This window comes from Acipenser ruthenus, chromosome 2, assembly GCF_902713425.1.
Source record: "Acipenser ruthenus chromosome 2, fAciRut3.2 maternal haplotype, whole genome shotgun sequence".
Taxonomy (NCBI): domain Eukaryota; kingdom Metazoa; phylum Chordata; class Actinopteri; order Acipenseriformes; family Acipenseridae; genus Acipenser; species Acipenser ruthenus.
Window position 1 is genome coordinate 99,558,763 of NC_081190.1, and position 20,353 is coordinate 99,579,115.

At 39.9% G+C, this 20,353-nt stretch overlaps 7 non-coding genes and 1 pseudogene across 7 annotated transcripts; all 8 read left to right on the top strand.

Moving 5' to 3' along the window:
• Positions 1–877: 877 nt before the first annotated feature.
• Positions 878–1,041, top strand: LOC131707435 (U1 spliceosomal RNA). Its single transcript, XR_009311170.1, has one exon. It is a non-coding gene; the product is annotated as a U1 spliceosomal RNA (small nuclear RNA).
• A 1,756-nt stretch (positions 1,042–2,797) lies between these two features.
• Positions 2,798–2,916, top strand: LOC131706736 (5S ribosomal RNA). The gene has a single exon (XR_009310769.1). It is a non-coding gene; the product is annotated as a 5S ribosomal RNA (ribosomal RNA).
• An 890-nt stretch (positions 2,917–3,806) lies between these two features.
• On the top strand, positions 3,807–3,970 carry LOC131707445 (U1 spliceosomal RNA). The gene has a single exon (XR_009311183.1). It is a non-coding gene; the product is annotated as a U1 spliceosomal RNA (small nuclear RNA).
• A 1,738-nt stretch (positions 3,971–5,708) lies between these two features.
• LOC131706784 (5S ribosomal RNA) lies at positions 5,709–5,827 on the top strand. Its single transcript, XR_009310790.1, has one exon. It is a non-coding gene; the product is annotated as a 5S ribosomal RNA (ribosomal RNA).
• A 6,030-nt stretch (positions 5,828–11,857) lies between these two features.
• On the top strand, positions 11,858–11,992 carry LOC131707959 (U1 spliceosomal RNA; annotated as a pseudogene).
• A 1,737-nt stretch (positions 11,993–13,729) lies between these two features.
• LOC131706737 (5S ribosomal RNA) lies at positions 13,730–13,848 on the top strand. Its single transcript, XR_009310770.1, has one exon. It is a non-coding gene; the product is annotated as a 5S ribosomal RNA (ribosomal RNA).
• Positions 13,849–14,741: 893 nt separating this feature from the next.
• On the top strand, positions 14,742–14,905 carry LOC131707653 (U1 spliceosomal RNA). The gene has a single exon (XR_009311216.1). It is a non-coding gene; the product is annotated as a U1 spliceosomal RNA (small nuclear RNA).
• Positions 14,906–16,643: 1,738 nt separating this feature from the next.
• LOC131705450 (5S ribosomal RNA) lies at positions 16,644–16,762 on the top strand. Its single transcript, XR_009310410.1, has one exon. It is a non-coding gene; the product is annotated as a 5S ribosomal RNA (ribosomal RNA).
• The last annotated feature ends 3,591 nt before the right edge of the window (positions 16,763–20,353 follow it).

Sequence of the window (20,353 nt, forward strand, 5' to 3'; positions counted from 1 at the left end):
GACAGGGGGCGCTATTTCCCTTGTTATTTATGTTACTAACCGGGAAGCTGTAAGTCTAAACATCGTTTTCTTTTTTTTGTTTTTTTATTGTCCCATTCCACACACGAACAAGTATTGTATCAGCCTTTACTGGTTTTGAAAACTGAGTTAGGACAGAAAGGGTTATCGTATTATATTCTAAGCCGAAACTACCAGTAGCGGTCCGATACAAACAAATGTGAACAGGGTTAAGACAAAAGTACTGACGAGTTTTGCTAGTTATGGTTAGTTTAATGAATTAAAAAAAGAAATAAAAGTTGATGAAGTACTTTTTATTATAGTAACAGAACGAGACATGTTTTAAAGCCACAAACTGCGTGTTTAGATTATTGTGCCAAACAAGAGAACAAAACGAGCATATCAACCAAGAACGGATTTAGTGACCCGTTCATTCGTTCGAGTTTATTTATATTATGTGTGACCTTAACAAATGTTTGACCAATGTTTTGCTTGCTTTCTTTTTGAAAGTCGTACATTTGTTACATTTTTTTTTATTTCGTTTACGCAGACGTGTATACAGACCCGTCGCTTCTTTTGCGGAACATCTCACATGCTGCTGCACGAATGACGTCGTCCTGTGTAAATCCTGGCATCTTGTCCTCCAATGATAAAGGCGCATGCAAATATATACCGAGAGGCATTACGGGAATGCAATTTATAAATACTTATACTGAAAACTGAAGGAACCCATTACACCCAACAGACTGGAAAGTGCGATATGATAACAATGAAAATGTTATATTAGGAAAAGAGTGTTTCTTTAAATTGCAGATGTAGGCACCGTTTCTTTGAAAAATGTCTCTTGTGGACGGGTGACGACTCGCAATGTGTACAACTCATACTTACCTGGCAGGGGAGATACCATGATCATGAAGGTGGTTCACCCAGGGCGAGGCTCGGCCATTGCACTCCGGCTGTGCTGACCCCTGCGAATTCCCCAAATGCGGGAATCTCGACTGCATAATTTCTGGTAGTGGGGGACTGCGTTCGCGCTCTCCCCTGAAACTATGGTCAAAGACAGAAACAAACACGAACCCGTCGGAGGAAGGAACTCACTCACTCACTAGTTGTTCAACAACTCTCCGGCAGGCGGCTTCGTCACACAGGGAGTCAGGTTTTCTTTAAAAGGAGCTCAATGTTTTTAGCTTTCTGACTGTCAAATAAATAGCTACGTGGTTCCTGCACATCTATTTCCATGTTTCGTTATTTTTTATTGACAAGACTAAAAGTAAAGACTCAGCAGTGTCTGTATCAAAGTTTTTATTTTTATTTTAAATAATTGGAAATCATTTTCGAGCTTATCAGTTTTATTTATTTAGTTGATGTTTTTTATTCAAAGCAACTTACAGATAAACTGTGCATCACAACTGCTGCTGCTGCTGCTGCTGCTGCTGCTGCTGCTGCTGCTGCTGAGTCACTTACAATAGGACCTGGGTTTTACATCTCATTTGAAGGAAGGAGCACAAGGAGGTTAAGGGACTTGCTCAGGGACAGGGTCACACACAATGAGCCAGTGGCTGAGCTGGGATTGAACCAGGAACCTCCCGGTAACAAGAGCTTTTCTTTAACCACCTGACCACTAAGCCCCTTAAATCATATCTTGGCAGACAAACACTTTAATTAGACAACATAAAACCACATACAAGCAGATTTACAAGCAGGGCTGCAATCGCGTTCGCGCTCTCCCCTGATGTTATAGTCAAAGTTAAAAACACAGGTATTGAAAGCAATTAGCGATTATCTATATATCTCCAGCAGGTGGCTCTGTCAGACTGGGAATGAGATTTTGTTTTTTCTTTCGGAGCGTATAATGTTCTAGAAAGTACCAAAGTGTTTTATGTACATGTATTGTGAAGTGTTTCATCTTGAGAAGACAAAGTAACGAGTCAGCGGCACGTGTATCAAAGTTACAAAGTTGCTAATATTAAAGAAGACGAGGTTCAGCGGTACAGTTGTTTTTTTAAAACATAGTGTTTCAGTTCTGTACAGACGTTCTATGTCGTTATCCGTTATTGATTCAGCTTTATTTAGATGATTGCCTTTACCTTGTTTTAATTTCCCGTTCCTCTGAGATACGAATCTACCAGCTTTACATCTTTTTTTTTTTTTTTTTAACGTATTCTCATTTTGTTGATCATTAATGCACATTTCTGTACTGTGGGTGTTGTCGAGCGATTGAAAACGAGACATTTTGTGTTTGAATTGAAAGTGATGGTCTCGAGGAGTCGAACAGGTCACAATAAGCCTTCATCCATGTATCATGTAACCACATGTATGCTGTCTCTAACTGGAGGAGAGGGACCCTTGCCGTACTGCTCAGCCTAAAGAACCACACGAGTTGTTTGAAAGGGGGATTTATTTTGTAGAATAAACATCAAATTGGTTTCAGGGCATACAGTCCTCCAACGGCAACACAGCTCAGTAGTACAGCTGAGATCCATTACAACACTGCTGCAGATTCAAACTAAAAGAGGGTAATATACAAAATGGATGCCTTTGAGAACTTAACACTTTCAATGCCAACGTGTGGCTACTACTTTGTGAACATACAATTTTGCAAGAATCTAATGGCACTTTTAATGCTGCTATATACACACACAGACACACGGACACACGGGCCCGCACACGTGGAGCCCAGAGCTGCTTAAATGTTAACGTTTGTGACAAATTAGAGATCTGGAAATCCCTCCCCCAACCTGTCATTGCATGAATGATATTAACTTAATACTATGAAAGAGATAAACCAAGACTGTCGTTCGCTTACGGCCATACCACCTTGAGAACGCCCGATCTCGTCTGATCTCGGAAGCTAAGCAAGGTCGGGCCTGGTTAGTACTTGGATGGGAGACCGCCTGGGAATACCAGGTGCTGTAAGCTTTTCTTTCTGCAGCTTGACAGGGGGCGCTATTTCCCTTGTTATTTATGTTACTAACCTGGAAGCTGTAAGTCTAAACATCGTTTTCTTTTTTTTGTTTTTTTATTGTCCCATTCCACACACGAACAAGTATTGTATCAGCCTTTACTGGTTTTGAAAACTGAGTTAGGACAGAAAGGGTTATCGTATTATATTCTAAGCCGAAACTACCAGTAGCGGTCCGATACAAACAAATGTGAACAGGGTTAAGACAAAAGTACTGACGAGTTTTGCTAGTTATGGTTAGTTTAATGAATTAAAAAAAGAAATAAAAGTTGATGAAGTACTTTTTATATTAACAGAACGAGACATGTTTTAAAGCCACAAACTGCGTGTTTAGATTATTGTGCCAAACAAGAGAACAAAACGAGCATATCAACCAAGAACGGATTTAGTGACCCGTTCATTCGTTCGAGTTTATTTATATTATGTGTGACCTTAACAAATGTTTGACCAATGTTTTGCTTGCTTTCTTTTTGAAAGTCGTACATTTGTTACATTTTTTTTTATTTCGTTTACGCAGACGTGTATACAGACCCGTCGCTTCTTTTGCGGAACATCTCACATGCTGCTGCACGAATGACGTCGTCCTGTGTAAATCCTGGCATCTTGTCCTCCAATGATAAAGGCGCATGCAAATATATACCGAGAGGCATTACGGGAATGCAATTTATAAATACTTATACTGAAAACTGAAGGAACCCATTACACCCAACAGACTGGAAAGTGCGATATGATAACAATGAAAATGTTATATTAGGAAAAGAGTGTTTCTTTAAATTGCAGATGTAGGCACCGTTTCTTTGAAAAATGTCTCTTGTGGACGGGTGACGACTCGCAATGTGTACAACTCATACTTACCTGGCAGGGGAGATACCATGATCATGAAGGTGGTTCACCCAGGGCGAGGCTCGGCCATTGCACTCCGGCTGTGCTGACCCCTGCGAATTCCCCAAATGCGGGAATCTCGACTGCATAATTTCTGGTAGTGGGGGACTGCGTTCGCGCTCTCCCCTGAAACTATGGTCAAAGACAGAAACAAACACGAACCCGTCGGAGGAAGGAACTCACTCACTAGTTGTTCAACAACTCTCCGGCAGGCGGCTTCGTCACACAGGGAGTCAGGTTTTCTTTAAAAGGAGCTCAATGTTTTTAGCTTTCTGACTGTCAAATAAATAGCTACGTGGTTCCTGCACATCTATTTCCATGTTTCGTTATTTTTTATTGACAAGACTAAAAGTAAAGACTCAGCAGTGTCTGTATCAAAGTTTTTATTTTTATTTTAAATAATTGGAAATCATTTTCGAGCTTATCAGTTTTATTTATTTAGTTGATGTTTTTTATTCAAAGCAACTTACAGATAAACTGTGCATCACAACTGCTGCTGCTGCTGCTGCTGCTGCTGCTGCTGAGTCACTTACAATAGGACCTGGGTTTTACATCTCATTTGAAGGAAGGAGCACAAGGAGGTTAAGGGACTTGCTCAGGGACAGGGTCACACACAATGAGCCAGTGGCTGAGCTGGGATTGAACCAGGAACCTCCCGGTAACAAGAGCTTTTCTTTAACCACCTGACCACTAAGCCCCTTAAATCATATCTTGGCAGACAAACACTTTAATTAGACAACATAAAACCACATACAAGCAGATTTACAAGCAGGGCTGCAATCGCGTTCGCGCTCTCCCCTGATGTTATAGTCAAAGTTAAAAACACAGGTATTGAAAGCAATTAGCGATTATCTATATATCTCCAGCAGGTGGCTCTGTCAGACTGGGAATGAGATTTTGTTTTTTCTTTCGGAGCGTATAATGTTCTAGAAAGTACCAAAGTGTTTTATGTACATGTATTGTGAAGTGTTTCATCTTGAGAAGACAAAGTAACGAGTCAGCGGCACGTGTATCAAAGTTACAAAGTTGCTAATATTAAAGAAGACGAGGTTCAGCGGTACAGTTGTTTTTTTAAAACATAGTGTTTCAGTTCTGTACAGACGTTCTATGTCGTTATCCGTTATTGATTCAGCTTTATTTAGATGATTGCCTTTACCTTGTTTTAATTTCCCGTTCCTCTGAGATACGAATCTACCAGCTTTACATCTTTTTTTTTTTTTTTAACGTATTCTCATTTTGTTGATCATTAATGCACATTTCTGTACTGTGGGTGTTGTCGAGCGATTGAAAACGAGACATTTTGTGTTTGAATTGAAAGTGATGGTCTCGAGGAGTCGAACAGGTCACAATAAGCCTTCATCCATGTATCATGTAACCACATGTATGCTGTCTCTAACTGGAGGAGAGGGACCCTTGCCGTACTGCTCAGCCTAAAGAACCACACGAGTTGTTTGAAAGGGGGATTTATTTTGTAGAATAAACATCAAATTGGTTTCAGGGCATACAGTCCTCCAACGGCAACACAGCTCAGTAGTACAGCTGAGATCCATTACAACACTGCTGCAGATTCAAACTAAAAGAGGGTAATATACAAAATGGATGCCTTTGAGAACTTAACACTTTCAATGCCAACGTGTGGCTACTACTTTGTGAACATACAATTTCGCAAGAATCTAATGGCACTTTTAATGCTGCTATATACACACACAGACACACGGACACACGGGCCCGCACACGTGGAGCCCAGAGCTGCTTAAATGTTAACGTTTGTGACAAATTAGAGATCTGGAAATCCCTCCCCCAACCTGTCATTGCATGAATGATATTAACTTAATACTATGAAAGAGATAAACCAAGACTGTCGTTCGCTTACGGCCATACCACCTTGAGAACGCCCGATCTCGTCTGATCTCGGAAGCTAAGCAAGGTCGGGCCTGGTTAGTATTTGGATGGGAGACCGCCTGGGAATACCAGGTGCTGTAAGCTTTTCTTTCTGCAGCTTGACAGGGGGCGCTATTTCCCTTGTTATTTATGTTACTAACCTGGAAGCTGTAAGTCTAAACATCGTTTTCTTTTTTTTGTTTTTTTATTGTCCCATTCCACACACGAACAAGTATTGTATCAGCCTTTACTGGTTTTGAAAACTGAGTTAGGACAGAAAGGGTTATCGTATTATATTCTAAGCCGAAACTACCAGTAGCGGTCCGATACAAACAAATGTGAACAGGGTTAAGACAAAAGTACTGACGAGTTTTGCTAGTTATGGTTAGTTTAATTAATTAAAAAAAGAAATAAAAGTTGATGAAGTACTTTTTATTATAGTAACAGAACGAGACATGTTTTAAAGCCACAAACTGCGTGTTTAGATTATTGTGCCAAACAAGAGAACAAAACGAGCATATCAACCAAGAACGGATTTAGTGACCCGTTCATTCGTTCGAGTTTATTTATATTATGTGTGACCTTAACAAATGTTTGACCAATGTTTTGCTTGCTTTCTTTTTGAAAGTCGTACATTTGTTACATTTTTTTTTATTTCGTTTACGCAGACGTGTATACAGACCCGTCGCTTCTTTTGCGGAACATCTCACATGCTGCTGCACGAATGACGTCGTCCTGTGTAAATCCTGGCATCTTGTCCTCCAATGATAAAGGCGCATGCAAATATATACCGAGAGGCATTACGGGAATGCAATTTATAAATACTTATACTGAAAACTGAAGGAACCCATTACACCCAACAGACTGGAAAGTGCGATATGATAACAATGAAAATGTTATATTAGGAAAAGAGTGTTTCTTTAAATTGCAGATGTAGGCACCGTTTCTTTGAAAAATGTCTCTTGTGGACGGGTGACGACTCGCAATGTGTACAACTCATACTTACCTGGCAGGGGAGATACCATGATCATGAAGGAACGTTGGATTTTTCATTCTATTTCGTTGGATGGATTTTGAGGAATTCCTTTTTTGTTCCTTTGTTTTGGAGGACCTGCCGTTTGAAGATGTCGGCTTTTGGAGTGCGACGGAATGCTATTCGTTTTGAGCTTTTGAATGACTTGGCTATGGACCGATTGGAGTTTAGTAGGAATGTGTTGCAAAAAGGACTGGGTTTTCACCCTAGAAATCTGGATTTCATCTTTGCCTTTCCTGGTAAGAAAACTTTTGAAGTTATTTTTTCCACTTTTGCCATGTTTGAAGTTTGTTTAGAAAAGTTTAAAAAATTTGGAGACCAGTTTAAGAATATTGCTATGGTTCCATTGACAAGAAGGGAGTTAAAAGTAATCCATGTGGTAATGTTTTCGGAGCTGGTACAATATGAGGATATTTTAACCTGGCTGTCACAATATTGTGATGTGATTGTTGGCTCGACGGTAAAAGACGAGGATGGCGTGAAAACCGGGGAAAGGAAGTTTCAAGTTAAACTTCGTAGAGACATTGTAAGTGGAGACTACAAGCACTTACCTAACACTATTCAAATAGGTTCTTGTAGAGGATATGTGTTCTATATGGGTCAGCCGAAAGTATGCAGATCTTGTGGACAAACTGGGCATTTTTCAGCCACTTGTGATCAGAAGTTTTGCAGGAATTGTGGTGCTTTTGGCCATTTTCCCAATGAATGTAAACTCCCCTTGAAGTGCAACCTATGTGGGGAGTCAAATCACGTTTTCAGAGACTGTCCTTTTGCATACGCTAATCGAGTTAAGAAACAGAGAGCTGTTAATTTGTCAGAGAAGCCAACAGAATCCTCCGCTGAGGTGGATCCAGAACCAACTTCAGTGTTGGAACTGCCCGTGGAGGGTCTGGAGAATCTATTTCAGGAGCCAGAATCGGAGCCAGGGCCAAAGCTAGATCCTGAGCCAGAGTCAGCACCAGTGTCGGAGACTACTGAAGATTGTAGTTTTGCAACAGAAATCAATGTCCAGTTTGCTCAACAATCAAATGAACTTAAGGTGTTAGAAGAAGTAAACCTTTTGGTGGAAGCACTTGGGTCTGTTGAGGCTGAACAGGATTTGGGCGAAACTGATTTTTTACCGGGGACATCAGATTTACCGGGGCTGAGGTTTTCTGAGCAGAGTGATGAGGAGGAAGGAGAAATGGATTTCTCTGCCTCCGAGAGCAGGAAAAGAAAGATGAAGGACAAAGAGGGGGCAGACAATTCAGAGTCAGAAGCAGGTTCGGACTCTGCTTCGGTTTCAGGGCAATCTTTTTTAGACTCTGATAATGTAAGTACTTTTGCGTCTGCTACTCACATGAAAATAGAGACTAGTGAAGGCATGGAGAGTACAAAAGGGAAGAAAAAGAAAAAAGGGAGAAGCGGGAGAAAACAGACTTGATATCTGTCCGGGGTTGCTTTCTTTTCCTTGTTTCAATGGTACTTTCATTAGTATCGGTCAATGTTAGAAGCATTAAGGACCCTGTTAAACGTCTTTCGGTCTTGGACTTTTTGAAAAAGAGGAAAGGTGATATTTTTTTGTTACAGGAATGTTGGATCCCTTATCAAGATAATTATTGTAAATATGAAGAAATGTGGGATTCGGGGTTGTCAGTATGGTCGGGTGACAACAGTAACAGAGCAGCGGGTGTGGCAATCTTGTTTAAAGGGAAGGGGTTCGACATAATGGCAATAAGAAGGGTGGTGGATGGGAGGTTGTTGGTGGTGGATATAGATTGGTGTGGGGTAAAGGTGCGTTTAATTAATGTTTATTGTCCCGTGGATTTGACGGAGAGGTTGGATTTGTTGAGTAGGCTATCACCACTTTTAGTTTGCAATTTCAATATTATAATTGGTGGTGACTTTAATTGTTTACTTTCGAAAAAAGATAGAAAATCCCAAACTGAGTTTTATCTAGATGGCAGCTCGAGAGTACTTCAGACCATTATTGAGGACTTTCATTTAAAAGATGTATTTGGAGTAAGAGTTTCAGATTCGGATTTTTTTACATGGTCAAGCAGTAACTTTTCAGTTAGATCTCGCATTGATTATTTTTTCATTTCCAAAGACATTAAGGTTGAGGATTTTAGTCTTTATCCAGTCTTTTTTTCAGACCATTCTTTACTATATACAGAGTTGGATATTCAAGCTAAAACTAAGTTTGGGAAGGGTGTTTGGAAATTAAATGTACTTTTGTTAAAAGAGGAGAAGATTGTGCAAAGATTTAGAGGAATGTATAGGAACTGGCAGACCGTAAAATGTTTGTATAATTCTGTGGGAGAATGGTGGGAGGATGTTAAAAAGAGAGTGAAAGTTTTTTTTATTAACGAGGGGAGGAAAATTGCAAAAGGGGAAAGGTATAAGTTAGGGAAATTGCAGGGTAAATTGCAGAGGCTCTACATTATGTTAAGAGATGGTTTTGATGTGGCTAATGATATAACTATAACTAAAATGAAGATGTCCAAACTGTACAGGTCTTTTAGTAGGAGTATTATTTTTCGTAGTAGGGTCCGTTTTTGTGAGGAAAATGAAAAGTGCACTCGCTTCTTTTTTAAGAAAATGAATCCAGGGAAAAAAGTCATTCATAGTTTATTGGATATAAATGGGGTAGAACAATCCTCTAGTGAGGCTGTTCTGGGTTGTGCTAAGTCCTTTTATGAAGAGTTATATGATGTGAAGGAAATAGAAGGTTCCTGGTTAGAATTTTATTTAAGTAAAATTGATGTAAAATTAAGTGATACTGAGAGACAGAAGTTAGAGAAAGAGATAAGTTTAGAAGAACTGGGGAGGGCTGTAAAAAGCTTTAAAAAAAATAAGGTACCAGGGATAGATGGTTTACCAATCGAATTTTATGACTTATTTTGGGATTTAGTGGGTGGGGATCTTTTGGACGTGTATAATGAATCTTGGGCTAAAGGTGTATTGATATCAACCATGAGAGAAGGTTGTATATCCTTACTATATAAAAAAGGGGACAAGAAAGAAATAAAGAATTGGAGGCCAGTCACTTTACTTTGCGTAGACCTGAAGATCCTATCAAAGGTAGTTTTTTTAAGATTGCAATCTGTAATTGCGTCTGTTGTAAATAGTGATCAAACTTGCGGGATACCAGGACGGTTACTAGCTGATAATTTGGCTCTAGTTAGAGATATAATAGAATATGCGAAGGACAGGAATGTGCCTCTTTGTCTTTTAAGTCTAGATCAGGAGAAGGCTTTTGATCGTCTCAACCACAGCTTCATTATGTCAATATTAGTAAAAATGAACTTTGGGCCTGCTTTCTGCTCCTGGATACATTTGTTGTATAAGGATTGTTTTAGTAGGATAATAATAAATGGGGTTTTGTCTGAACCTTTTAAGGTACTATCTGGGGTAAGGCAGGGGTGTCCGTTGTCCCCATTACTTTTTGTGTTGGGGATGGAGCCCTTGGCGTGTGCTATTAGGCAGGACAGTGGTATTGCAGGAATAATTGCACCTGGGAGTGGGAAACAGGATATTAAAGTTACCCTGTACATGGATGACATAACAGTTTTCTGTTCTGACAATGCATCAGTCACCAAGGTCTTTTGGCATTGTGATAAATTTGCTTTAGCATCTTCATCCAAAATAAATATGGGGAAGAGTGAATGCTGGTATGTAAACTGGAAAGAAGCAAAGATTGATTTTGGTTTAGTGGAGAAGTATGATTTCATAAAGATTTTAGGGGTATTATTTGGGCCAAATATGAGTAGTAAGAATTGGGAGGGCAGAATTGCAAGAATAAAACAGAAACTTGGTATGTGGGGTATGAGGGAACTAACTTTGTCGGGTAGGATTTTAGTTATTAAGACAGAGGTGTTGTCTTCCCTGGTTTTTTTAGCATCTATATTCCCAATACCTCGCCAATGTCTTTTTGTTATACAAAGAGCAATGTTTCAGTTTTTATGGGGCAGTAAATGTGAGAAGGTTAAAAGACAGATAATGTATAAAACTTTAAATTGTGGTGGGAAAAATGTCCCTGACTTGGGGAAAAAACTGCATTGTATTTTTGTGACTTGTGTGGTTAAAGGGTGTGTTTGTACAAACCAAAGTCTTAGGAAATGGACTTTCTTTGCAGGGTTTTGGTTAAAAGGGATTATTTGTCAGTTATGGAAAATGCGGTTGAGTTTAAAGGTGCCATACGCAGAACAACGGCCTTTTATTTATAATTTTGTAAAAACATTCATTGTTAAATATAAAGTAAATAGTCTTGCCCTAGAGGAGATATCTTGTGCTCGCCTGGAACAGCTAGTTTGCACAGAAGGGTTAGCTTTGCTCCCAGTTGGGACATTAGTGGAGGAGGACTGTAGGACGGTGTGGAGAAATGTATCTGCCTCCTATCTCTTGAATGCCCATAGGGATTTGGCTTGGAGTGTGGTCCACCAGTGTCTTCCTCTAAGAAGCTTTTTATATCGACGTGGTGGAACAGCTAGTCCTGTTTGCATAAGGCCAGGATGTTGGGGGGAAGAGACGGTACATCATTTGATGTGGTCTTGTTCCTTTGCACAGGAAGTGTGGCAGAAGATGTGTATCTGGTTGGAGAAAATAGAGAGAAAGATAATCTTGACAGAACATGGCATCCTTTATGGATTATTAGGTATAAAGATAAGTAAAGAGAAATTTTGTAAGATCTGGGCGATTATCAATTCCACAAAAGATGCGTTGTGGAAAGCAAGGAACATACTGCAATGGAAGAAATGTGATTTGCCAGCAGAAGCAGTATATGCTTTAGCACTTTCTGTAGCAAAGGATTACGTGGCACGAGACGTGGGGCACAGATCCAGAGAAGAAGTGAGTAAAATTTGGGGGCTGGAGAAGGAGCAGATGATTTCCCAAATTGTTCTTAGGTGTTAGTTTAATTAGAGGATCCGGTTCTGATTGGTTCTGGGGGAGCAGGAGATATCGAATTAGGGCACAAGGGTGAGGGGAAGGCATTTATGGAGGTTAATTTTTGCAATATGTTTGTAATATGTAACAATATGATGGTCTTTTGTATAATACATATGTCATTTTATTTTGATTTGTAATTTTGTTAAGAACTTAATAAATCTTAAAAAAAGAAAAAAGAAAAAAGGTTCACCCAGGGCGAGGCTCGGCCATTGCACTCCGGCTGTGCTGACCCCTGCGAATTCCCCAAATGCGGGAATCTCGACTGCATAATTTCTGGTAGTGGGGGACTGCGTTCGCGCTCTCCCCTGAAACTATGGTCAAAGACAGAAACAAACACGAACCCGTCGGAGGAAGGAACTCACTCACTAGTTGTTCAACAACTTTCCGGCAGGCGGCTTCGTCACACAGGGAGTCAGGTTTTCTTTAAAAGGAGCTCAATGTTTTTAGCTTTCTGACTGTCAAATAAATAGCTACGTGGTTCCTGCACATCTATTTCCATGTTTCGTTATTTTTTATTGACAAGACTAAAAGTAAAGACTCAGCAGTGTCTGTATCAAAGTTTTTATTTTTATTTTAAATAATTGGAAATCATTTTCGAGCTTATCAGTTTTATTTATTTAGTTGATGTTTTTTATTCAAAGCAACTTACAGATAAACTGTGCATCACAACTGCTGCTGCTGCTGCTGCTGCTGCTGCTGAGTCACTTACAATAGGACCTGGGTTTTACATCTCATTTGAAGGAAGGAGCACAAGGAGGTTAAGGGACTTGCTCAGGGACAGGGTCACACACAATGAGCCAGTGGCTGAGCTGGGATTGAACCAGGAACCTCCCGGTAACAAGAGCTTTTCTTTAACCACCTGACCACTAAGCCCCTTAAATCATATCTTGGCAGACAAACACTTTAATTAGACAACATAAAACCACATACAAGCAGATTTACAAGCAGGGCTGCAATCGCGTTCGCGCTCTCCCCTGATGTTATAGTCAAAGTTAAAAACACAGGTATTGAAAGCAATTAGCGATTATCTATATATCTCCAGCAGGTGGCTCTGTCAGACTGGGAATGAGATTTTGTTTTTTCTTTCGGAGCGTATAATGTTCTAGAAAGTACCAAAGTGTTTTATGTACATGTATTGTGAAGTGTTTCATCTTGAGAAGACAAAGTAACGAGTCAGCGGCACGTGTATCAAAGTTACAAAGTTGCTAATATTAAAGAAGACGAGGTTCAGCGGTACAGTTGTTTTTTTAAAACATAGTGTTTCAGTTCTGTACAGACGTTCTATGTCGTTATCCGTTATTGATTCAGCTTTATTTAGATGATTGCCTTTACCTTGTTTTAATTTCCCGTTCCTCTGAGATACGAATCTACCAGCTTTACATCTTTTTTTTTTTTTTTTTAACGTATTCTCATTTTGTTGATCATTAATGCACATTTCTGTACTGTGGGTGTTGTCGAGCGATTGAAAACGAGACATTTTGTGTTTGAATTGAAAGTGATGGTCTCGAGGAGTCGAACAGGTCACAATAAGCCTTCATCCATGTATCATGTAACCACATGTATGCTGTCTCTAACTGGAGGAGAGGGACCCTTGCCGTACTGCTCAGCCTAAAGAACCACACGAGTTGTTTGAAAGGGGGATTTATTTTGTAGAATAAACATCAAATTGGTTTCAGGGCATACAGTCCTCCAACGGCAACACAGCTCAGTAGTACAGCTGAGATCCATTACAACACTGCTGCAGATTCAAACTAAAAGAGGGTAATATACAAAATGGATGCCTTTGAGAACTTAACACTTTCAATGCCAACGTGTGGCTACTACTTTGTGAACATACAATTTCGCAAGAATCTAATGGCACTTTTAATGCTGCTATATACACACACAGACACACGGACACACGGGCCCGCACACGTGGAGCCCAGAGCTGCTTAAATGTTAACGTTTGTGACAAATTAGAGATCTGGAAATCCCTCCCCCAACCTGTCATTGCATGAATGATATTAACTTAATACTATGAAAGAGATAAACCAAGACTGTCGTTCGCTTACGGCCATACCACCTTGAGAACGCCCGATCTCGTCTGATCTCGGAAGCTAAGCAAGGTCGGGCCTGGTTAGTACTTGGATGGGAGACCGCCTGGGAATACCAGGTGCTGTAAGCTTTTCTTTCTGCAGCTTGACAGGGGGCGCTATTTCCCTTGTTATTTATGTTACTAACCTGGAAGCTGTAAGTCTAAACATCGTTTTCTTTTTTTGGTTTTTTTATTGTCCCATTCCACACACGAACAAGTATTGTATCAGCCTTTACTGGTTTTGAAAACTGAGTTAGGACAGAAAGGGTTATCGTATTATATTCTAAGCCGAAACTACCAGTAGCGGTCCGATACAAACAAATGTGAACAGGGTTAAGACAAAAGTACTGACGAGTTTTGCTAGTTATGGTTAGTTTAATTAATTAAAAAAAGAAATAAAAGTTGATGAAGTACTTTTTATTATAGTAACAGAACGAGACATGTTTTAAAGCCACAAACTGCGTGTTTAGATTATTGTGCCAAACAAGAGAACAAAACGAGCATATCAACCAAGAACGGATTTAGTGACCCGTTCATTCGTTCGAGTTTATTTATATTATGTGTGACCTTAACAAATGTTTGACCAATGTTTTGCTTGCTTTCTTTTTGAAAGTCGTACATTTGTTACATTTTTTTTTATTTCGTTTACGCAGACGTGTATACAGACCCGTCGCTTCTTTTGCGGAACATCTCACATGCTGCTGCACGAATGACGTCGTCCTGTGTAAATCCTGGCATCTTGTCCTCCAATGATAAAGGCGCATGCAAATATATACCGAGAGGCATTACGGGAATGCAATTTATAAATACTTATACTGAAAACTGAAGGAACCCATTACACCCAACAGACTGGAAAGTGCGATATGATAACAATGAAAATGTTATATTAGGAAAAGAGTGTTTCTTTAAATTGCAGATGTAGGCACCGTTTCTTTGAAAAATGTCTCTTGTGGACGGGTGACGACTCGCAATGTGTACAACTCATACTTACCTGGCAGGGGAGATACCATGATCATGAAGGTGGTTCACCCAGGGCGAGGCTCGGCCATTGCACTCCGGCTGTGCTGACCCCTGCGAATTCCCCAAATGCGGGAATCTCGACTGCATCATTTCTGGTAGTGGGGGACTGCGTTCGCGCTCTCCCCTGAAACTATGGTCAAAGACAGAAACAAACACGAACCCGTCGGAGGAAGGAAGGAACTCACTCACTCACTAGTTGTTCAACAACTCTCCGGCAGGCGGCTTCGTCACACAGGGAGTCAGGTTTTCTTTAAAAGGAGCTCAATGTTTTTAGCTTTCTGACTGTCAAATAAATAGCTACGTGGTTCCTGCACATCTATTTCCATGTTTCGTTATTTTTTATTGACAAGACTAAAAGTAAAGACTCAGCAGTGTCTGTATCAAAGTTTTTATTTTTATTTTAAATAATTGGAAATCATTTTCGAGCTTATCAGTTTTATTTATTTAGTTGATGTTTTTTATTCAGATAAACTGTGCATCACAACTGCTGCTGCTGCTGCTGCTGCTGCTGCTGCTGCAGAGTCACTTACAATAGGACCTGGGTTTTACATCTCATTTGAAGGAAGGAGCACAAGGAGGTTAAGGGACTTGCTCAGGGACAGGGTCACACACAATGAGCCAGTGGCTGAGCTGGGATTGAACCAGGAACCTCCCGGTAACAAGAGCTTTTCTTTAACCACCTGACCACTAAGCCCCTTAAATCATATCTTGGCAGACAAACACTTTAATTAGACAACATAAAACCACATACAAGCAGATTTACAAGCAGGGCTGCAATCGCGTTCGCGCTCTCCCCTGATGTTATAGTCAAAGTTAAAAACACAGGTATTGAAAGCAATTAGCGATTATCTATATATCTCCAGCAGGTGGCTCTGTCAGACTGGGAATGAGATTTTGTTTTTTCTTTCGGAGCGTATAATGTTCTAGAAAGTACCAAAGTGTTTTATGTACATGTATTGTGAAGTGTTTCATCTTGAGAAGACAAAGTAACGAGTCAGCGGCACGTGTATCAAAGTTACAAAGTTGCTAATATTAAAGAAGACGAGGTTCAGCGGTACAGTTGTTTTTTTAAAACATAGTGTTTCAGTTCTGTACAGACGTTCTATGTCGTTATCCGTTATTGATTCAGCTTTATTTAGATGATTGCCTTTACCTTGTTTTAATTTCCCATTCCTCTGAGATACGAATCTACCAGCTTTACATCTTTTTTTTTTTTTTTTAACGTATTCTCATTTTGTTGATCATTAATGCACATTTCTGTACTGTGGGTGTTGTCGAGCGATTGAAAACGAGACATTTTGTGTTTGAATTGAAAGTGATGGTCTCGAGGAGTCGAACAGGTCACAATAAGCCTTCATCCATGTATCATGTAACCACATGTATGCTGTCTCTAACTGGAGGAGAGGGACCCTTGCCGTACTGCTCAGCCTAAAGAACCACACGAGTTGTTTGAAAGGGGGATTTATTTTGTAGAATAAACATCAAATTGGTTTCAGGGCATACAGTCCTCCAACGGCAACACAGCTCAGTAGTACAGCTGAGATCCATTACAACACTGCTGCAGATTCAAACTAAAAGAGGGTAATATACAAAATGGATGCCTTTGAGAACTTAACACTTTCAATGCCAACGTGTGGCTACTACTTTGTGAACATACAATTTCGCAAGAATCTAATGGCACTTTTAATGCTGCTATATACACACACAGACACACGGACACACGGGCCCGCACACGTGGAGCCCAGAGCTGCTTAAATGTTAACGTTTGTGACAAATTAGAGATCTGGAAATCCCTCCCCCAACCTGTCATTGCATGAATGATATTAACTTAATACTATGAAAGAGATAAACCAAGACTGTCATTCGCTTACGGCCATACCACCTTGAGAACGCCCGATCTCGTCTGATCTCGGAAGCTAAGCAAGGTCGGGCCTGGGTAGTACTTGGATGGGAGACCACCTGGGAATACCAGGTGCTGTAAGCTTTTCTTTCTGCAGCTTGACAGGGGGCGCTATTTCCCTTGTTATTTATGTTACTAACCTGGAAGCTGTAAGTCTAAACATCGTTTTCTTTTTTTTGTTTTTTTATTGTCCCATTCCACACACGAACAAGTATTGTATCAGCCTTTACTGGTTTTGAAAACTGAGTTAGGACAGAAAGGGTTATCGTATTATATTCTAAGCCGAAACTACCAGTAGCGGTCCGATACAAACAAATGTGAACAGGGTTAAGACAAAAGTACTGACGAGTTTTGCTAGTTATGGTTAGTTTAATTAATTAAAAAAAGAAATAAAAGTTGATGAAGTACTTTTTATTATAGTAACAGAACGAGACATGTTTTAAAGCCACAAACTGCGTGTTTAGATTATTGTGCCAAACAAGAGAACAAAACGAGCATATCAACCAAGAACGGATTTAGTGACCCGTTCATTCGTTCGAGTTTATTTATATTATGTGTGACCTTAACAAATGTTTGACCAATGTTTTGCTTGCTTTCTTTTTGAAAGTCGTACATTTGTTACATTTTTTTTTATTTCGTTTACGCAGACGTGTATACAGACCCGTCGCTTCTTTTGCGGAACATCTCACATGCTGCTGCACGAATGACGTCGTCCTGTGTAAATCCTGGCATCTTGTCCTCCAATGATAAAGGCGCATGCAAATATATACCGAGAGGCATTACGGGAATGCAATTTATAAATACTTATACTGAAAACTGAAGGAACCCATTACACCCAACAGACTGGAAAGTGCGATATGATAACAATGAAAATGTTATATTAGGAAAAGAGTGTTTCTTTAAATTGCAGATGTAGGCACCGTTTCTTTGAAAAATGTCTCTTGTGGACGGGTGACGACTCGCAATGTGTACAACTCATACTTACCTGGCAGGGGAGATACCATGATCATGAAGGAACGTTGGATTTTTCATTCTATTTCGTTGGATGGATTTTGAGGAATTCCTTTTTTGTTCCTTTGTTTTGGAGGACCTGCCGTTTGAAGATGTCGGCTTTTGGAGTGCGACGGAATGCTATTCGTTTTGAGCTTTTGAATGACTTGGCTATGGACCGATTGGAGTTTAGTAGGAATGTGTTGCAAAAAGGACTGGGTTTTCACCCTAGAAATCTGGATTTCATCTTTGCCTTTCCTGGTAAGAAAACTTTTGAAGTTATTTTTTCCACTTTTGCCATGTTTGAAGTTTGTTTAGAAAAGTTTAAAAAATTTGGAGACCAGTTTAAGAATATTGCTATGGTTCCATTGACAAGAAGGGAGTTAAAAGTAATCCATGTGGTAATGTTTTCGGAGCTGGTACAATATGAGGATATTTTAACCTGGCTGTCACAATATTGTGATGTGATTGTTGGCTCGACGGTAAAAGACGAGGATGGCGTGAAAACCGGGGAAAGGAAGTTTCAAGTTAAACTTCGTAGAGACATTGTAAGTGGAGACTACAAGCACTTACCTAACACTATTCAAATAGGTTCTTGTAGAGGATATGTGTTCTATATGGGTCAGCCGAAAGTATGCAGATCTTGTGGACAAACTGGGCATTTTTCAGCCACTTGTGATCAGAAGTTTTGCAGGAATTGTGGTGCTTTTGGCCATTTTCCCAATGAATGTAAACTCCCCTTGAAGTGCAACCTATGTGGGGAGTCAAATCACGTTTTCAGAGACTGTCCTTTTGCATACGCTAATCGAGTTAAGAAACAGAGAGCTGTTAATTTGTCAGAGAAGCCAACAGAATCCTCCGCTGAGGTGGATCCAGAACCAACTTCAGTGTTGGAACTGCCCGTGGAGGGTCTGGAGAATCTATTTCAGGAGCCAGAATCGGAGCCAGGGCCAAAGCTAGATCCTGAGCCAGAGTCAGCACCAGTGTCGGAGACTACTGAAGATTGTAGTTTTGCAACAGAAATCAATGTCCAGTTTGCTCAACAATCAAATGAACTTAAGGTGTTAGAAGAAGTAAACCTTTTGGTGGAAGCACTTGGGTCTGTTGAGGCTGAACAGGATTTGGGCGAAACTGATTTTTTACCGGGGACATCAGATTTACCGGGGCTGAGGTTTTCTGAGCAGAGTGATGAGGAGGAAGGAGAAATGGATTTCTCTGCCTCCGAGAGCAGGAAAAGAAAGATGAAGGACAAAGAGGGGGCAGACAATTCAGAGTCAGAAGCAGGTTCGGACTCTGCTTCGGTTTCAGGGCAATCTTTTTTAGACTCTGATAATGTAAGTACTTTTGCGTCTGCTACTCACATGAAAATAGAGACTAGTGAAGGCATGGAGAGTACAAAAGGGAAGAAAAAGAAAAAAGGGAGAAGCGGGAGAAAACAGACTTGATATCTGTCCGGGGTTGCTTTCTTTTCCTTGTTTCAATGGTACTTTCATTAGTATCGGTCAATGTTAGAAGCATTAAGGACCCTGTTAAACGTCTTTCGGTCTTGGACTTTTTGAAAAAGAGGAAAGGTGATATTTTTTTGTTACAGGAATGTTGGATCCCTTATCAAGATAATTATTGTAAATATGAAGAAATGTGGGATTCGGGGTTGTCAGTATGGTCGGGTGACAACAGTAACAGAGCAGCGGGTGTGGCAATCTTGTTTAAAGGGAAGGGGTTCGACATAATGGCAATAAGAAGGGTGGTGGATGGGAGGTTGTTGGTGGTGGATATAGATTGGTGTGGGGTAAAGGTGCGTTTAATTAATGTTTATTGTCCCGTGGATTTGACGGAGAGGTTGGATTTGTTGAGTAGGCTATCACCACTTTTAGTTTGCAATTTCAATATTATAATTGGTGGTGACTTTAATTGTTTACTTTCGAAAAAAGATAGAAAATCCCAAACTGAGTTTTATCTAGATGGCAGCTCGAGAGTACTTCAGACCATTATTGAGGACTTTCATTTAAAAGATGTATTTGGAGTAAGAGTTTCAGATTCGGATTTTTTTACATGGTCAAGCAGTAACTTTTCAGTTAGATCTCGCATTGATTATTTTTTCATTTCCAAAGACATTAAGGTTGAGGATTTTAGTCTTTATCCAGTCTTTTTTTCAGACCATTCTTTACTATATACAGAGTTGGATATTCAAGCTAAAACTAAGTTTGGGAAGGGTGTTTGGAAATTAAATGTACTTTTGTTAAAAGAGGAGAAGATTGTGCAAAGATTTAGAGGAATGTATAGGAACTGGCAGACCGTAAAATGTTTGTATAATTCTGTGGGAGAATGGTGGGAGGATGTTAAAAAGAGAGTGAAAGTTTTTTTTATTAACGAGGGGAGGAAAATTGCAAAAGGGGAAAGGTATAAGTTAGGGAAATTGCAGGGTAAATTGCAGAGGCTCTACATTATGTTAAGAGATGGTTTTGATGTGGCTAATGATATAACTATAACTAAAATGAAGATGTCCAAACTGTACAGGTCTTTTAGTAGGAGTATTATTTTTCGTAGTAGGGTCCGTTTTTGTGAGGAAAATGAAAAGTGCACTCGCTTCTTTTTTAAGAAAATGAATCCAGGGAAAAAAGTCATTCATAGTTTATTGGATATAAATGGGGTAGAACAATCCTCTAGTGAGGCTGTTCTGGGTTG